This window comes from Mercenaria mercenaria, chromosome 17 (genome assembly GCF_021730395.1).
Source record: "Mercenaria mercenaria strain notata chromosome 17, MADL_Memer_1, whole genome shotgun sequence".
NCBI classification, from domain to species: domain Eukaryota; kingdom Metazoa; phylum Mollusca; class Bivalvia; order Venerida; family Veneridae; genus Mercenaria; species Mercenaria mercenaria.
This window is the reverse complement of record NC_069377.1, coordinates 64,881,886-64,900,385: the sequence shown is the minus strand read 5'-3', so window position 1 is coordinate 64,900,385 and position 18,500 is coordinate 64,881,886. Positions and strand designations below refer to the sequence as shown.

At 35.1% G+C, this 18,500-nt stretch overlaps 1 protein-coding gene and 1 long non-coding RNA gene across 4 annotated transcripts in view; both read left to right on the top strand.

Annotated features, from left to right (window-relative positions):
• The window catches only part of LOC123537234 (uncharacterized), a 437,951-nt gene that overhangs the window by 124,518 nt on the left and 294,933 nt on the right, over window positions 1-18,500 (top strand). The gene's annotated exons all lie outside the window — the stretch shown is intronic.
• Window positions 4,560-7,015, top strand: LOC128550126 (uncharacterized). Its single transcript, XR_008368103.1, has 3 exons — window positions 4,560-4,860; window positions 5,134-5,244; window positions 6,913-7,015. It is a non-coding gene; the product is annotated as an uncharacterized LOC128550126 (long non-coding RNA).

Here is an 18,500-nt window from a genome sequence, read left to right as displayed (position 1 = left end):
AGGTCAAATCAAAGGAAAAGCTACTTAACACTGTAGAGGCCACATTTATGACCGTATCTTAATGAATCTAAGTCAGAATGTTAATCTTGATGATCTATAGGTTACATTTAAATCTGGGTCAAGTGGGGTCAAAAACTAGTTCACTAGGTCAAATCAAATGAAAAGCTTGTTAACACTCTATCGGCCACATTTATGACTGTATCTTCATGAAACTTAGTCAAAATGTTAATCTTGATGATCTTTAGGTCAAGTTCAAAATCTGGGTCATGTGGGGTCAAAAACTAGGTCACCAGGTCAAATCAAAGGAAAAGCTAGTTAACACTTTAGAGGCCACATTTATGGCCATATCTTAATGAAAATTGGTCAGAATGTTAATCTTGATGATCTTTAGTTCAATAGGTCAGGTGAGCGATACAGGGCCTTCATGGCCCTCTTGTTTTGTGGACTTAGAATATTTTTTTGTGGACTTAGAATTTTTTTTTGAGTTTCTTCCCTTTGTTGTTCCTGTCCTTTGGGCTTCGACAGTCAAGTTCTTTAAATTTTGCTGCCATCCTCTGATGTAACCCTTTGGGCATATATTGCCCCGCTTGGCAGAGCTCTTGTTAAGACAGTATGGTGACCATGCAGAACATGCTCATTATTTTGCTTTCTCTGTATGTTCATCTGTCTGTCTGCTAATCCATCTGTCAGTCACAAATGGTGTATTCCTTCATAACATTTCAAGATATTGTTTTCATGAAATCTAGGATACAGATAGAAGGCAGTATGGAAAATATGCAGATAATTCTTACAAAGACTATTCAAAGAATAATGAGATAATTCTATTCTATTCACCTGCGTATTGACATTGCTGTCTCTGTTGGCATCACACCTTGGTTAAAGTTTTAGATGCATGTTCATATCTCTGTGACCATTGCATGTATTGGTTTGAAACTTCACACAAGATTTCCTAGCAACACAATCTACTGAAATAACTAAGTTAGATAACTTTTGGTGAATTATTAGAAATTATGGCCCTTTTTCTTCTAAGAAAATTTGGTTAAAGATTCGCAAGCAACTGTCAATCTGTCGCTCAGTAACAACTATATGTATTCGATTGAACCTACTGAAATAACATTCAAGTATCATGAAATACTGGGTTATTTACAGACATGCAGGTCCTTTTATTTAGGTATAGTATAAAAAGAGTTTTGCCAGCAAATGTGATAAAACATCCCTTAATGCACAGGAATTTTATTGCTGGGCAAGAGTCTTGTTATTTCAAAATGTTAAAAATATTTCTGAAGCTATGACCTAAAAACAGTGGTTGCTTTGGCTGATCTTAAGCAAGTATATCAATTCTGCACTTTTGATAGGGCATAATTATATATTGGCAATATCAGGCTGTCTAGCGTCCCTAAAATTCCTACTTTTTCCTATTTTTTTTCAATTTGGCTAAAATTCCTATTTTTCTAAAAAAATCAAAGGAAATTCCTAAAAAGGCCCTATTTTTTCACAAAGATTCCTAATTTTTTTAACTTTTTTGCAATGATCAAAAAGAGAAAATGTTTTAAATGTTGTTTAAAAGTTCTTCTAATTCAGAAAAAAACAATTTAGCACAGTTCAAAACAGTGGAAAGCTAGGAGACGTCTTTTCTGTAAATAAAGCACTATTTCTGAGTTACTTTTATGTCAGTCACATAAAGGTAAGCACATTACATGGTCTTTAAAGTCCATATTTTGATTTGAAAATTCCTAAATTTAGCCCTAAAATTTCCTTAAAATTGTACCAAATTCCTAATTTTAGCCCTATTTTTTTGTACAAATTGCCCTAAAATTAGCCCTAATTTTTTGTCGGGGTATGCTAGACAGCCTGCAATATTTGAAGTGTTAAGAATCAATTTCCACAAAGAAAAAAATTGTCTGTTTTCTTCTTTCTTCAAACAACTTTTCTGTGATTGGATTTTCTTGATGGTTCTATTTCTATAGAAATATATAAGTGGATTATCTTTGATTACATTATCTCCCTAGGTAATAATGACTTCTTTGGTAGTGAAATTGTGTCAATAGAATTACTGGCAGTAAGCTTCCTTAATGTATCCAAGTGTGTCATGTAGAGAAATTGGAATATAGGAATCTTGCTGGCTTTGATGTAAAGTTTTTAAAGGTGGTTAATCAGATTTTGGTCAACTAATGGAGTTGTTCAAAACTTAATCAATTGATTATTTGCACTTGTTTATATTCATCAAGTTTTTAATACACAACATTTTAAGTTCATTTTTAAATACTTTTATAATAAAGGGAGTTAATTACAAAATTTCATGAAACGTAATACACATTTCCAATAGGAATCCAACTCTATGTAAGGGGTCTTTTTGTTCCTTAAATAGATCTCTGACCTGAGAAATGTCATAATATATTGCTCAAAATGTGACTGACCACCTTTAATGTTCTACTGGAAATTGTCTGCCTGTCTCTGTCTTGGGTTCTTTACATTGAAGGATTTGAAATTACTGTACATTGATAGGCACTCCCCCAAGACACTGAAGTAAAGAATTGAATACTTCACATACAACTGTGCATGCATTTGGAACCGTGGACATGTATATCCTTTACATCCAATGTGATGGCATTGTATTTAAGGCACAGATTTCTGTGTCTTAGACAATCCTGTTTGGTTCCATGTCATTTCTTTGATTTCATGTCATTTCATTGATTGATATAGTGTCACACTATATATTACATGATGTTTTTTCCTGAGGTAACTATAATTTAGTTTGTAAGCATCAATATTTTCTCTAATTGATACATATAGCAACTTATCTTTAATTCATTTGTCTTTTTGGAGCTAGAGTAATTGCTAGTTGAGTTATCTGAATACCTTATGAATAAAGATGAGCAAGACGCATTATGGTTTTCTATATTTTTATAGATTTATTTTTTTAACCATCTTAAACCATTAAGAACAAACCATTATAATATTTATTAATTATACCCTGTTGAGAAATTCATGAACAGTTCATGAATAATCCTTGAACTATTCCAGAACTTTGTTCATGAACAGTTCACAAATAGTTCATGAAAGTTCACGAACTACAAATGGGACTTTTTATGGCATCAAAAATTCATGAACTGGGCATGGTTCATCAAGTTCATGAACTGGACTGGTTCATCAAATTCATGAACTGGATGTGTTCATCAAAGTTCATGAATTGATAGGTTCAGGAATTTGATGAACCAGAAATTCGCGAACTTGATGAACAGTTCATGAATAATTCTTGAACTATTCATGAACAGTTCATCAGCTACAAATGGGACTTTTTGCAGCATCAACTATTCATCAAGTTGATGAAACATAGTTCATGAACCAGGGTTCATAAACTGAAAGTAACAAGATAAATGGAAAGTTGATGAACCCAGCTGAATTAGAAACAGTGATTTTGACAATAGTGACATTACTATAGCAACTGCCTGATAAAGCCTGTCTGAGAAAAGCAGGCTTTCTCAGGTCAGTGACTTGAGAACACTTTACACTGTGTAAACCTGTTATTAAATCCAAAGGACATCCGATTGTGTCCATTTTGCATTTAAAAATTATTACGCCCTCATACAACACTGAAAAAGGTCTTTGAATTCCAAAATATAAAAAAGCGGAAAAAACAACAAAATCCCATGTGAAATTTTATCCAAAATTCAGTTGCTAGACGGTCTAATTTACTTTAATCTCAAGATTGACATTCAGATTAGATACTAGCTTTGTTTCAGGGTCGTGAAATCATGTGACATTTTAAAATGATTTTATATTTTTAAAATGAACAATTTATGACAACACCATAATTACTTATTTGATATTCAGTATACTCATGTTCCTTTTAAACCATTTCTTACTGTAGTATGATAAATATTTCCTTCTCATTTGCTGCACAAACTTCTAAAAAATTGCTGAATCACATGTGCAAAAAATTTCCCAGCATGCAACAAAATAATGGAAACTGATCATGTGACATAAATTTAATGTTCATGAACATTCATGAACAGTTCATGAACTTATTCATTTATTGTAAAAGGAAAACCTAAGTTTTATGTTTAATGAGTGAACAGTTCAGAAACTCCTTATTGGGTTCAAGAACTGGTACTGAACTAGAAAGAGGTTTTGAAGTTTTAGTACTTTTATTGAATCTTAGATGACTTTTTCTTAAGAACATATCAAGAATGTTTTAAGAATTTAATATTCTTAAACTGCTCATAAAATGTTCATCATTTTTTTTCAAGAATTTTTCTTGAATTCTATAGGTATATTGACATTCATGAAAAAATCTTGATTCATTCTTAAACAAGTTCATGAATATTTCAAGGATATCTGGTATGAAATGAAAGACATCAATAAATTCACCAACCAAGTATCGGTGTACACCATTATTCTTTTCCAGTGACATTTTCTAAATTGCCAAATAATGATGAAACTTCTGTTAGCTATCCCCAATGTTTAATCAAAATACAAAATACATGTAGTAACATTCCTAGTCATAATGTATGTTATCAGTAACTCTGGTATTAGCCTTCAGCTGTAAATACTAAAAGGAGGCAGTAAACAGTTTTGAGCTGTTAGTGTCGAATTGGCCGGGGTGAAATTTACAAATAAGAGGCAATTTACGGAATGAAGTGCATATTTGAACTTCTAAATAATAATAATTGCTAGAATTGAAGTTTCAGCGGCTAGAATTGAGTTTCACTTATTTAAAGAAAATCAGTTGAGTAGCCTTGATCTTGATAGTATGACGTAATGACTTGCAGGAGCGTATACATGCTTCCTCTGAGCTAGCTGAAAGTGGGGTTGTCATTTTAGCAGGTGCCTCAGGAAAAGTGGAATAGTGAAAAAACGGTACGGAGGGCCCATATATTTCAGCTTATTTTCAGATTTTACAGTGTTACTGGAGTACGGAACAGTGTAGCAATTGTGGCTATCATTTTCAGGGAATTTTCTGCAGCGATTGAAAAATTGGCAAATTTAGCTTTTTTCGTCATCAGTTTCCGCGACCGGGAGAGCACAAAATTCAGGTCTTGTAAACAGAAAACTAGATATTAGAGATGTATTGCAGATGGTTTGTAACGATAGACATACAGTGATGTTAATGTTGCAATATCTTTATTTCAGGTGTGTGGTTACAGACTTTTGTGTGAGGTTTTGAAAGTTAGGTTGGCGACTCTAGGCCGAGAAGCTCAGAAAACTGTTTACTGCCTCCTTAAGAGCAAATCTTGAAAATTTGTAAGTTCTTCCATGTGCATTTATTTGATGTCTTAGAGGTTTTTCAGTATGATTTGTGAAGGAATATGAGTTTTAAAGTTAATTTTGAAGCAAAATGAGAGTTTTTAAGAGCAATAACTAAGGGGAGATAACCGCGATTCAGACATGAAAGTCAGTTTTACAGTGTTTTCCGAGCCGATATAATGAAAGATATATCTGTTATGACACCATCTTACTTAGACATATGCTTACTGTGACATTAAAGTCGTCAAATAAGGCATTTAAATGCAAATTCATTGATTTCTATTAATTCAGTAAGCTTTTTAACGGCAAAATAGCGGCTCGGACTGTGGAACAGACCTCGGGGGTACTTTCGGCAGTATGTCCTCTGAATCAGTATTTCGTTGTTCGTTTCAGTTTAGAATTTATGTACATATTGCATATAACATAGATTCCAGTCACAGCACACAAAGTTTAGAGAATAGACGTCTTTTCCCCTGAAATAGATGGATTTTGAAAGGCTTGTCTCAAAAGTAACGTTTTTCTCATATTTCATCACTCGCGGAAAGTGATCATTATCAAATTGAGGTCTTAACATGGACTCGTGGTCTGATGCAGTCAGTTCTATGGGTTGAAAGTCATGTACATCATAGCTAAATATCACAGTGCAGATAATTATCTTCAAATAGACACCATTTACTGTCTTGGAATAGACAAATTAGCATGTAGTGGTATTTTGTGAAACGTTAAGACGGTGACATATGGTGCTCATGCATGTGCTTGTAGCTTCCTGGAGCAGGTCCAGCACAGTACCAGTGACTTAAAATTGCTATAGTATTCAGCCAGCTTGGCAGCTGAACATATTTAGATACTAAACACATGGCTGAGACCTCATTTCTGTATGCAGTGGGCCTTAAATGAAACTATAATGTTACTAGTTAATTTCGGTACGCGTTCCCGGTAGATGTTTGCATACATGATGTACTCCAGTTGTCAAAATTTTCAACAGCATATGTTGGATATGTATGAAATTGGGTTTCTTTTGGTCAGAATTGATTAAATTACAAAATAAACAACAAATGTCATACTATTGGGATCACTTTTGTCTCCCTTAAGGAGGCAGTAAACAGTTTTGAGCTGTTAGTGTCGAATTGGCCGGGGTGAAATTTACAAATAAGAGGCAATTTACGGAATGAAGTGCATATTTGAACTTCTAAATAATAATAATTGCTAGAATTGAAGTTTCAGCGGCTAGAATTGAGTTTCACTTATTTAAAGAAAATCAGTTGAGTAGCCTTGATCTTGATAGTATGACGTAATGACTTGCAGGAGCGTATACATGCTTCCTCTGAGCTAGCTGAAAGTGGGTTGTCATTTTAGCAGGTGCCTCAGGAAAAGTGGAATAGTGAAAAAACGGTACGGAGGGCCCATATATTTCAGCTTATTTTCAGATTTTACAGTGTTACTGGAGTACGGAACAGTGTAGCAATTGTGGCTATCATTTTCAGGGAATTTTCTGCAGCGATTGAAAAATTGGCAAATTTAGCTTTTTTCGTCATCAGTTTCCGCGACCGGGAGAGCACAAAATTCAGGTCTTGTAAACAGAAAACTAGATATTAGAGATGTATTGCAGATGGTTTGTAACGATAGACATACAGTGATGTTAATGTTGCAATATCTTTATTTCAGGTGTGTGGTTACAGACTTTTGTGTGAGGTTTTGAAAGTTAGGTTGGCGACTCTAGGCCGAGAAGCTCAGAAAACTGTTTACTGCCTCCAAAGCTTTTACAAGTAAACGGATCCTGTTTTATGAATTTTATGAATTTCAGACTTGATTGATCAATTCATTAATTTGAAGTTCATGAACAGTGTATGAACTTCAGGTTCATGAACCATCAGCATAATTGAAATAAAATCAAATACTGCACTGGAGTTCTGAGTGAAGTCACTTGTTTGATTACTGAACTTATAATTCATGAACTTAAAATCATGCACCAAAGGTGAAATTTTTGAAGAACCAGTTCATGAATAATTCTTGAACTTTAGGTTCACAGACAGTTGGTGAACTTTTTCAGGAATAGTTTCATGAACAATTCATGAACTTTTGGTTCGTGAACAGTTCACAAACTTTTTGAGGAACATTCATCGCATTGTTCACGAATGGTTCAGGAATGTTCATGAACAGTTCGTGGACAGTTCATGAATGCTCATCAGTTCATGAACTACAGCTCAACAGGGTATATTGTAATGATGTTCCACAGCACTTCTTTTTTTAGTCCTGCTTAATGTAATACTGTGTATTCTGTTAAGCTGGATGTTGGTGCCATATGGATGAATAAAAACTGTTTATTGTAGATCAACCTATTAAATTCAATGACACATAATTACATTGTTAAAAGAGGCAGTGTCCTGACAAGCAATCAGATAGGTATGAAGGCAGCTTTTCCTCTATGATGACTTGTTAAAGATGATTGTTTCCCTGCAGTTCTGGAGGCAATGTCCGTCTAAGACAGTGTTATGATAGAAGTTATTGGAAAATTTCATATCTGCACCTAACTGCTCTATAAAATGCATTTGCATTCTGAATAATATCCAATATAATTTTTCAGCATTGTAACTGGAAACATTTGTAATGATAAAAAATGTTTTAATTGAATGGAAATAATTGGAGAATTGATGAAAAATATTTTGAGAGATGTTTAGTTGATATTTAACTGATTGAAAATGGAAGAGGAAAACAAAGCGGAAATTAAGAAAAATGTTAACGAAGGAAGTATAACAAATAATTTTGATGAAAATAAATCTAATAAAGCAGATAGCATAGTAAATAGTGAAAAAAATTCTGCTGGTGGATTAAGTTCACTTGCAGAGGTTCAAGAAAATGAAGAGAAACCAACTGCACAATGTAAACCTGATACAGGCTTTAAGTCACTTGCAGAGGTTCAAGAAAATAAAGAAAAGTCAGCATCACCATACATGTCATCTGTTGGTTCCACTATGAACAGACGTATGCCGCATCTACACAAACTTGAGAAGTAAGTAATTGTGTCTTAACAAAATTCAAAATTTTGGTTTGAATGAGTTTCAAAATAAACGATATAAATATAATTATGTAAATGTTGTTTTTTATTATTATTTTACTCTTGTTGGATAAGAACATAATTTCAGTTTCTTCATTTACATGTAAGAAGAAAACATGCTCCTAAGGTCTTTTATTACCTCCCTTTATGGAGAAAAGCAGTTGTAGTAGAGGTTTTTAAGTTGATATTTAAGTTTGAGTTCATAATGAACTTAGCACATTATTGAAATGATGTTTATATAGTGTGAAAGAAAAAGGTTCAAAGATAATCTAAACTCAACCTGATTTAACAGTTTTATACCATGAGTATGAACTTCCTTTAATTAAGAGACAAACTTTCATTAAACTAGTAAAAGCAATTAAATTTTGAAACACTTTTGACCATAGAAATTTTCTGTATGTGTTGATAACTTTTTCTAAGTATAGATCAGCTATAAATTTACCTTTCACTGGTTTGTCAGTTAACTTGCTTTTGTAAGAACAAAACAGTATTTTTGTCTATAATATTCGTGACATTGGTGTCAAATAATTCCCTATGCTATGGTGACTGATTTATGCCATTTTGTTATTTCGTTCTGTCACCCCTCCAAACATCGCCGTGCTGAATGTCTCCCCGCCGTATGTTGTTATGTTGGCCTGCCAAATGTCGCCATAACGACGTTCTATGGGGCGCCACGAGGACTTTTGCAGCAACAGAACGAAGTAATGAAATGGCACAAGTCAGCCAGCATGCTGTGCAATTTATTTTCTGAATATTGTCCTAGAGCTTCTAAAACATATCTTAATATTTGCAGAAACAGTAGATTGTTGTCTAAATAATAACTGAGCATGAATGCATAGTCTGAATGTTTTTTTATTATTTCTGACTTATATCTGAATATTTAAGTAGTCCTGAGAATTGTCTGAATATTTTCTGTTTATTTTAATTAATATCTGAATATTTCAGTGTTCTGAAAAGTATCTGAATACTTCCTGATTATTTCTGTATAATAGCTGAACATGTAAGATAATAGTTTAAAATGAACTGAAGAATTTTTTTTTTTTTTTATACGTCCAAAGGGACGTATTATGTTATATCCCTGGCATCCGTCCGTCCGTTAGCAATTTCGTGTCCGCTCTGTAACTCTTGAACCTCTTGAAGGATTTCAAAGAGAAACTTGACACAAATGTTCACCACACCGAGACGACATGCAGAGCGCATGTTTTAGATGTCTCGTTTCAAGGTCAAGGTCACACTTAGGGGTCAAAGGTCATATCATTTTGTTTCATATCTGCTCTATAACTCTTGAACTGCATGAAGGATTTCAAAGAAACTTGGCACAAATGTTCACCACACCGAGACGGCGTGCAGAGTGCATGTTTCGTATGACTCGCGTCAAGGTCACACTTAGGAGTCAAAGGTCATATATGGCTTTGCTTTGTGTATATTGCGCTGCATTGCAGTGCTCTTGTTTTTATTTGGCAGATCCTTTTTTTTGTTCACGTACAATATTTTTTTAATCCCACGCCGTGGCAGAGGGATTATAGGAATGGTCTGCGTCCGTCCTTCCGTCCGTCTGTCCGTTCTTCTGTCCGTCTTTCCGTCCTTCCGTCCGTAACAAAATCGTGTCCGGTCCATATCTCCTAAACCCCTCGAAGGATTTTCATGAAACTTGGGTCAAATGTTCACCTCATCAGGACGATGTGCAGAACCCATGAGTCAGCCTTGTCGGTTCAAGGTCAAGGTCACAACTAGAGGTCAAAGGTTTGAGCCTGCCATTTTGTGTCCGCTCTATATCTCTTAAACCCCTTGAAGGAATTTTATAAAACTTTGGTCAAATGATCACCTCATCAAGACGATGTGCAGAACCCATGAGACAGCCTTGTCGGTTCAAGGTCAAGGTCACAACTCGAGGTCAAAGGTTTGAGCCTCTCTGTATCTCCTAAACCCCTTGAAGGAATTTTATAAAACTTGAGTCAAATGATTACCTCATCAGAACGATGTGCAGAAATTATGAGTCAGCCATGCCAGCTCAAGGTCAAGGTCACAACTAAGGGTTGAAGGTTTGAGCCTTCCATTTGGTGTCCACTCTGTATCTCCTTAACCCCTTGAAGGATTTTCATCAAACTTGGGTCAAATGATCACCTCATCAACAACTCATGAGTCAGCCATGTCAACTCAAGGTCAAGGTCACAACTGAAGATCAAAGGTTTCAGCTCTGTATCTCCTAAACCCCTTGAAGGATTTTCATGAAACTTTGGTCAAATGATCACCTCATCAAGACGTTGTGCAGAATTCATGAGTCAGCCATGTCAGTTCAAGGTCAAGGTCACAGCTAAAATCAAAGGTTTTACCCTTTCACTATCCATAGCAGTGGCGGGGGATTTAGCTGTCTTTCAGACTGCCTTGTTTTAATTACTTCCCTTTTATGTTACTATAAATACCTTATTTTGAAACTTTTATTATTGGCCGTAGGGAAAAACCGAGACCACTTTTCTGTGGTACAACATGGATGGTACCTCCAAATTTTAAGTGTATTTTGACATATCTGTACCTGCTAAGGATTTTTTTGGAATTTCTTCCCTTTGTTGTTCCTGTCCTTTGGGCTTCAGCAGTCAAGTTCTTTAAATTTTGCTCCCATCCTCTGATGTAACCCTTCGGGCGTATATTGCCCCGCTTGATGGAGCTCTTGTTACTATTACTGATACAAGGCTTATTGTTCAGATCTATTGCTTTGATATAACTCAGAAAGCGGTAATTTCTGAATATATCTGAAAACAGAGGATAACTATGACATTACATTTTTTTAATTGTCACAGGGTGAGAAAAATGTGCAGCCAGACAGGGACTCGAACCCGGGGCCTCGGAATACCGTTCCGATGCTCTACTGACTGAACTACCCAGCCACCTACACATTTTCTCCCCATTTCAGTATTCAAGTCCTCTACCGTGAAATACTCCCCCGCTTTATGAAATTCGTCATCGAATTTCTAATGGGATAGAGAACAGGGTAAACATGATCTCGGAGTATATTCAGTCACGGTCCCATGTTGGGTGCCAAATGTCACAGGGTGAGAAAAATGTGCTGCCAGACCGGGACTCATACCCGGGGCCTCAGAATACCGTTCCGATGCTCTACCGACTGAGCTACCCAGCCACCTACACATTTTCTCCCCGTTTTAATATTCAAGTCCTATACAGTGACATAATTATGTTAATTATAACTACATTCATCCAGTGTTATCATTTAAATCAGAAATATATACTATATTTAAACATGTCTCAGAAGTTTTCAGTCAATATTTAGAACATATATTTTATAAGGGAATTCTACAATATGAAATTTTGATATTTCTTTACAATTGACCTGTATCCTGTGCTTTATATATTTGAATTAATTTTGGCTAATGCTAAGAAATGTAGAACATTTAAGAGTACTATTCTTCAACCAAGTCACTATTCTTTCTGATCACTAGAGGTGTAATCTGATATGGATAATAAAGAATGTCTGTCTGTCTGTCTGGCAAAGGTGCTTGAGTTATGTGGGCTTTGGAGCAGTCTAAAGATGATTATAATGAAAGGGGCTAGGGACCACATCCTCTGTAAAATTTGCAAGAAATTACTTTGAGAAATTTTCTGGAATTATTCCAGACTGTTCCTGAGCTGCTAAATGTTAAATGAGACTAGTTTTACGAAAAAATAATGAAGTATAGTTTGTTAAATATTCTTTACCTCAGTTCTTGTACACTTAAAGAATTATAATGTTCCTAAGATGTTCATGAACTTTTCTTGAACATTTCTTTCAAGAATTGTTCTTGGACTGAAGGTGTTAACCCTTTACCACACCAATATGTTTATCCCCGCATCTATCGATTACCAAACAGATATGTATTGATCCGTGTCTATCGATTACCTGATAGAAACGTATATTATCGAGAATCGGCCATTTGAACAAAAATGTCTATCCCCGTATCTCATAATCAATCGCTTTATTTTAGGGATGGGAACAAATACTGAAATCAATATTCGAATATTTGGTTTGCCATATTCGAATATATTTGAATATTCGGTTTGTTTAAATGGAAGCTTTAAATTCTTATTAAGTGACTGGCAATGCACAATGTATTCCTTTGTTTAAAGCGTGAATCATCGTATGTAATAAGGCCTAAAAAATGTTTGTTTCGGGTAACCCGACCCTACCTAATTAAACCCACCGACACTAGAGTTTTATTTCACGATTCTATCATGATAATCATAAACATATTTAACTAATTCAGTGTTTTAGCTTCAAAATAATACAAAAAAGTCAAATCGATTATAATATCGACCGTTGCAACTTTATCTAAAAATAGCAGTCGTCCCATTTAAGCACATGTCGCGCTGTTGTATTACCGCCACCATCTTGAAAATTTTCAATCGGTGTGTAAAAAGCAAGTAAGGCAGACTTTAACCTCCTTCAACATGATCTTATACATCTATCATATGTTATTTTTTGATTTTATTATAAACTACTTCAAAATTTATTCCAAATACGGCCGATTGCGGATGAAAACCCATTCTGTGGACGGTCTGAAATGTCGTTCAAAATATTGTAAAAAGATTGACAATATTTGTTTGAAAAGTTTGATACTGTTTTCGAAAGAAAAAAATCTATATTAACTTGTTACATAAAAAGGCGCCAATAACCAAAGCTAAAAAGGTATCACATTTACACCTATTGCAAACTGTTAATCCGTAATGATGACCCCAGCTAATAATGCATTGCATTTGTCTCTTTTGACATGCATCTGACACATTTGTTGAATAAACTTGAAACATTTACACCTGTTGCAAACTGTTAATCTGTAACGGTGGCCCCTGCCAATTATGCATTGCTATTTTCTTGTTAATTGGACATGTTTTGATACGCGATTACAAACACGACAGAACAAACAGTTTTATTCTGTAGAATTAGCATGCTTATATTGCCCAAAATCAATGATACTTTTTTTGAAAAGAAAATTACAATAATTTATGAATATTTGAATTTGATTTTCATATTCGAATATTCGACCGATTTTCGAATATTCGTTCCCATCCCTACTTTATTTTCATTCTTTTCCTGAATAAATGAATTCCGGATTTTTACTATTTTCAAAGTATGGGATTTTGTCATCATTATTTACGTAAAAGATCATGTGGTTACTATTTAAATTTATCAAGTACTTTGCAACTAAAGACACCGGGGTTTTTTCCTACATGTACACGTCATGGAAAATTACTACGAAAACTACTTGCAACTTGCCGGTTCGCGGGACTTTCCTCCTTCTAAAAATAACAACCATTTAACACCTAAGTATTTTTAAATGTGTAAGGTCATGAAGGTCATGTGTGATATATGTGGAGTTCCCATAAACAACAATTTGTGTTTACGATGGCTTGGAATTTATGGCCTTATATAACAGGAAGTGTTAATCAAAACAGAAAGACCGCGACTTCCAAATATTTTATGACACCCCAAGAGTTAATTGCAGCGGAAGTCACTCGTAGTTTACTGGCGATTGATCATCAAAAAATTACCTAAAAATATTTCTATCTTTTGCCCAAGTATTTTTCGGTTACGAGACTCTAGATCAGCGATCTTTTTGACAGAAATTTTATACTTTCAATGATGTAACGATCCGTTATTTATGTAGTGTTATTCAGTATGAAAGTCGTTTTTTATGTAAAAACATACCGATTCCAATTCAGCACGAGTCTAGAGACTATAAATTGAACTCTAAAAAATTAAATTATATAAATTTCAATTTGAAACCAATCCAAAACAGCAAGTTATGCCTAGAAATATATTTCCCCTTACTTAAACACTTTTTATCTTCGAAGCACAAAGAGAAACTACAATGAATTTTGTATCAACGGAAAGAGAATTTAAATTACTATGATTTTTATATTGACAAAAATAATGTCAAACTTACAGAAAATATTAAAATGATGATATTATTAACATAAGTGTGTATAATCACAAAGTAATGCCAACACCTCTGTTCATATAAGACAGTCAGGCTTATCAGCCTTATACCGATTATTGATTATTGATTATCACTTATCAGTGTTATGTAAAGGAGGTTACTTTGGCTTCTGCTCTGTGTGGTAAAGGGTTAAAATGTCCAACAAATTTAACCCCTGCAAAATTAACAAAAGGAACAATTCTAGAAATGTTCATGGATAGTTATGAACATGCAGTTAAAGATTTGTTCTTGTCTCTAAATTTCAAGAGAGTAACACAGCAATTAGTTACATACTTTATTTATGTGTAATACCCCAGTCACACATACGGCAGGGATAGCTACGTCTAGCCATGGATAGAAATGTAGTAATCCGTATCGATCCGTACCTGAGCCGTACCTTAAAGTAGTAATGTGTATCAGTCCGTACCAACCTGTACAGCTCAGGTACGGATCGATACGGATAACTATGTTTCTATCCGTAGCTAGACATAGTTATCCGGGCCGTATGTGTGACTGGGGTATAAAACTTTTACAAAAACAATATAATAAAAGGAAAGACTGAAATATCCTGATTTAGAATACTCCAAATGATGTTTTCAGTCTTTCTAGATAACTTATATATTATAATCAAATGCTCATAAATCTGTTTGTTTTACATAATTACAAAACACAAAGCTCAATTGTACAGGTTTTGAAACAGTGCTCTTAAATCTCTAGTAGACCATTAGATTTCAGGATGTCAGAATAAATTCAGCAGTACTGTTATCTTTATCCTAGGCGTCAGTTCTTTCTATTACCTGTAGATTTTTCAGTCCAGATAATTCATCTGTTATTTTTTGTTTTATCTTACTTATTTAGCTTTTAAATCTAGTAAACAATATTACAAACATGTGAAAATTGTGCAGGAAAAGATACATTTTGGAATATTACCATTCAAGAACATTTCATGAAATGTCCTTTTGAAAGTCAAAGCGAATGTTGTATCATTTTCAAATATTGCATCTGTTCCTGACCAACTTGTGTAAATTTTAAAGTACCCCTTTTTTAGCTAGTTCAGGGTGAACTATTAGTATAGGGTGGATGGTCCGTCATCCGTTGTCTGTTGTCCGTCTTAAACATCTTCTCCTCTAAAACTACTGGTCAGAATAACACCAAATTTGGTGTGTAGCATCCTGGGGAGGTCCCCTATCAAGTTTTTACAAATGGGGCATTTGGCCCCTTTTAGGGGCCGCTAGAGCTAAAAATAGAAAAACATTTAAACAACTTCCTCTCATGAACCGCTTTATGGATCTTCATCAAACTTAGTCTGTAGCATTATTATAAGGGCCTCTTTCAAATTTGTTCAAATGGGGGCATGTGGCCCCATTTAGGGGCTGCTAGAGCTAAAAATAGAAAAACCTTTAAACAACTTCTTCTCATGAACCACTTAATGGATCATCATCAAACTTGGTCTGTAGCATCATTATAAGGTCCTCTCCCAAATTTGTTCAAATGGGAGCACTTGGCCCCTTTAAGGGGTCGCTAGAGCTAAAAATAGAAATACCTTTAAACGACTTCTCATGAATCGCTTGATGGATCTTCTTCAAACTTGGTCTGTAGCATTGTTATATGGTCCTCTCCCAAATTTGTTCAAATGGGGGCACTTGGCTCCTTTTAGGGGCCGCTAGAGCTAAAAATAGAGAAACATTTAAACGACTTCTTCTCATGAACCGCTTAATGGATCTTCATCAGACTTGGTCTGTAGCATCATTATAAGGTCCTCTTACAATTTGGCACACTTGGCCCCTTTTAGGGGCCGCTAGAGCTAAAAATAGAAAAACCTTTAAACGACTTCTTCTCATGAACCGCTTGACTGATCTTCATCAAACTTGGTTTGTAGCATCATTATATGTTCAGCTCCAAAATTTATTCAAATGGGGGCATTTGGCCCCTTTTAGGAACCACTAGAGATAAAAATAGGAATACTTTAAACAACTTCTTCTCATGAACCGTTTGATAGATTTTCATCAAACTTAGTCTGTAGCATTATTTTAAGGTCCTTCCTCAGATTTGTTCAGATGGGGGCACTTGGTCCCTTTTAGGGGCTGTTAGGGCTAAAAATAGAAATACCTTGAAACAACTTCTTCTCATGAACCGCTTGATGGACCTTCATCAAACTTGGTCTGTAGCATCATTATATGGTCCTCTCCCAAATTTGTTCAAATGGGGGCACTTGGCCCTTTTATGGAGCCACTAGAAATATTTTTTTAATTTAAATTTTTAAAAACAATTTTTTATTTCTTTTTAGCTCACATGTCACAAAGTGACAGTGTGAGCTTTTGTGATCGTGCAGCGTCCGTCGTGCATCCGTCCGTGCGTAAACTTTTGCTTGTGACCTCTCTAGAGGTCACATTTTTCATGGGATCTTTATGAAAGTTGGTCAGAATGTTCATCTTGATGATATCTAGGTCAAGTGCGAAACTGGGTCACGTGCGGTCAAAAACTAGGTCAGTAGGTCTAAAAATAGAAAAACCTTGTGACCTCTCTAGAGGCCACATTTTTCACAAGATCTTCATGAAAATTGGTCAGAATGTTCATCTTGATGATATCTAGGTCATGTTTGAAACTGGGTCACGTGCCTTCAAAAACTAGCTCAGTAGGTCAAATAATAGAAAAACCTTGTGACCTCTCTAGAGGCCATATTTTTCATGGGATCTGTATGAAAGTTGGTGTGAATGTTCATCTTGATGATATCTAGGTCAAGTTCAAAACTGGGTCAGCTGCGGTCAAAAACTAGGTCATTAAGTCTAAAAATAGAAAAACCTTGTGACCTCTCTAGAGGTCATACTTTTGAATGGATCTTCATGAAAATTGGTCAGAATGTTCACCTTGATGATATCTAGGTCAAGTTTGAAACTGGGTCACATGCCATCAATAACTAGGTCAGTAGGTCAAATAATAAAAAAACCTTGTGACCTCTAGAAGCCATATTTTTCATGGGAACTGTATGAAGGTTGGTCTGAATGTTCATCTTGATGATATCTAGGCCAAGTTCGAAACTGGGTCAACTGTTATTAAAAACTAGGTCAGTAGGTCTAAAAATAGAAAAACCTTGTGACCTCTGTAGAGGCCATATTTTTCACAAGATCTTCATGAAAATTGGTCAGAATGTTCACCTTGATGATATCTAGGTCAAGTTTGAAACTGGGTCATGTGCCCTCAAAAACTAGGTCAGTAGGTCAAATAATAGAAAAACCTTGTGACCTCTCTAGAGGCCATATTTTTCATGGATCTGTATGAAAGTTGGTCTGAATGTTCATCTTGATGATACTAGATCAGTTTCGAATCTGGGTCAGCTGCGGTCAAAAACTAGGTCATTAGGTCTAAAAATAGAAAAAGCTTGTGACCTCTCTAGAGGCCATACTTTTGAATGGATCTTCATGAAAATTGGTCAGAATGTTCATCTTGATGATATCTAGGTCAAATTTGAAACTGGGTCACGTGCCATCAATAACTAGGTCAGTAAGTCAAATAATGAAAATACCTTGTGACCTCTCTAGAGGCCATATTTTTCATGGGATCTGTATGGAAGTTGGTCTGAATGTTCATCTTGATGATATCTAGGTCAGGTTCAAATCTGGGTCACATGAGCTCAAAAACTAGGTCAAATAATAGAAAAAAAACGACATCATACTCAGTTCAAAACTGGGTCATGTTGGGACAGGTGAGCGATTCAGGACCATCATGGTCCTCTTGTTTAAATTTAATACTTTGTCACAGTCAAGATCTAATTAGGTCAAAGTCAGCCTCAGGTGAGCGACTTAGGCCCACTCGGGCCTCTTGTTAATTTTTATTATTATTATACCAGATTTATATAGCGCCCTTTTCATGATAAACACGTTCAAAGGCGCTTTACATATTAATGATATTTTTCAGTTTCTCTTCTCAGATATCAAAAAGTAAATTTTACTATTTCTTTGTATAATGTCAAAAAAATCTTTTTTTTTGACATACTGAATGAAATTTTACCAGAGATGTGAAATGGTCAGACTTATTAATTGAACTCAGGTTTTGGTTGGTCTTTGTGGTTTGTACTGACCATCTGATCATTTCTGTTAGAAGTGATAGTGGTTGGCCAATTTTTCACCTTCTCCATAAGAAAGGCTTTACCCCACACCCCACCCCTACAGAAAAAAAGAGAGATTGTCTTTGGCTGTCTTATTAGCAAAGACAATTGGTTGTTATGTGACATG